Source organism: Arachis duranensis, chromosome 4, assembly GCF_000817695.3.
Source record: "Arachis duranensis cultivar V14167 chromosome 4, aradu.V14167.gnm2.J7QH, whole genome shotgun sequence".
NCBI lineage: Eukaryota > Viridiplantae > Streptophyta > Magnoliopsida > Fabales > Fabaceae > Arachis > Arachis duranensis.
In genome coordinates this window covers 105,214,844-105,217,040 of record NC_029775.3, presented here as the reverse complement: position 1 = coordinate 105,217,040, position 2,197 = coordinate 105,214,844, and positions in this window count along the sequence as shown.

The window sequence follows — 2,197 nt, the reverse complement described above, 5'->3', positions numbered from 1 at the left end:
CTAATTGGTTACACTGACTCAGACATGGCAGGAGATATTGACTCTAGAAGGTCCATTTCAGGATTCTTAATCAAATTTGCGGGTGGAGCTGTGTCTTGGCAATCTAGATTGTAAAAATGTGTTGCTTTGTCTACTACCGAGGCCGAGTTTATTGTCATTACCGAAGCGTGCAAGGAGATTCTTTGGATGAAGAAATTCTTGAAGGAACTCGGGATTACTCAAGAGAGGTATGTGTTGTTTTGTGATAGTCAAAGTGCTATACATCTTGGTAAAAACTCTACTTTTCATTCTCGATCCAAACATATTGATGTGAGGTATCATTGGATACGTGATGTTTTGGATGTTGAGTTATTAGAACTTGAAAAGGTTCATACTGATGAGAATGGTTCTGATATGATGACTAAGGCATTACCAAGATGGAAGTTTGAAGTTTATTGCTTAATCGCCAGATTGGTGGTTACCTCCACAAAGTCGTAAGGGGGAGATTTTTTGGATTTTTTGGGCTCCCTTCCTATGTGGAGAAAAAAGCCCAAATGCTAGTATCCAAACCCACATATCATGTCATGACTTTTTAACTAGAGGCAAATGTATTTATTAAAAAGTAAATACCAAATCGATATCCAAAAATATTTAGCGTTGACAAAATGATGTTTGATTTTTGTTATTGACAAAATAGTCCCTGAAAATTTTTAAAATTTGACAAAATCACTCAACCATAAAAGAATGACGTCACAGTGAATAAAAAACGATGATGTAACCGTCAGAAGAGAACTCCGATGATGGTAGAGAGCTGCAGCGACGTTTCCGATGACCTTTTTTTCACACACCACGCTACTGCGTCCCCTTCCTCCATAGCACCTGAAGAAGAAGACCGCCATGGCATGCCACTGCCTCACTGCGTTCTTCGTGTTCGTCACTTCTTCTTCTTCAACACGTTGTTGCATCCCCTTCCGCCATGGCAGTACCTCGTTGTGTTCTCATGTTCGCCGCTTCTTCTTCTTCTTCTTCAATACGCCATTGCGTCCTTTCCATGTCCCCTCCGCCATGGCAGCACCTCACCAAGCAAAAAAAAAAGAAGACTAGAAACGTCGCTAAAGCTCTCTGCCATCATCGGAGTTCTCTTCCAACGGCCACATTAGTATTTTTCAGTCACTGCAATGTCATTCTTTTACGGTTGGGTAAATTTGTCAAATTTTAAAATTTTTCAAGCACTATTTTGTCAATACCAAAAATTAGGTACCATTTTATCAGCGCCATAATCTGTCGGATACCAATTTGATATTTACCTCATTTATTAAAATATTGAATAAAAGAAATTTTTTTCTTTATAATTAATTAGTCAATTTTTTTCAATTAATAAACAATTAGTCTTTTTTTTACACGTAATTCATATAATAAGATAAATCAACCATTAAAGTCTTAGTCAATTGTGAAGTAAAGCATGCACCTTCTTTCTCAAAGAAGCAATGTAAAACCCTCACTATCAGAAGTCACGCTTCCGGCTATGCCACTCTGATAGCAAGAGTATTACGACTACATACTTTACATACTAAATACTAAAATAGGAGCCTGTGACTCACCACTGTATCGCTGATTTCTTTGTAAACCGGAATCAACGCTTTATCTTAAGAAAAATACAAACAGACATAGATTCATATACAAGACTCCTTACATAATAACTCATAATATAGCATACATATAAAACATACAATTCCTATCCCTCTTACAAACTTCTAATAACAAAGACGAGGAAAAAAATAATCTAATTAATACAACAACTTATAAACCAAATGCAATATAACTCTTCTTAATACTTCTTCATCCGGTTCCTGAAAAGGTAAAGCTGTAGGGGGTGAGAACCTAACCACACGGTCTCACCACGGAGTTTCAAAGTTGTCATAAGAAGATATTTAATAAGAAAACTGTTTTCAAACTCATTGATTATCAATGCCTTATGAATCTTTTAAAAACCAATAGAAAATCGTTCAAAACATTTTCAAAGAAACAGTGTTTAATCTTTCAGAAATCCAAAACCTTTCCTTTCTTATAAGAAAATCTCAACCAGAAGCTAACCACGCAATCAAATAATACAATCATTAATTCAGCACCAAAATTCATTCTCAAATGTAGCACGCCAAAACAAACACAGGCAAGACAGACAAGGAAAACACAAGTAGGTAGTAGTTACAGCAAATAG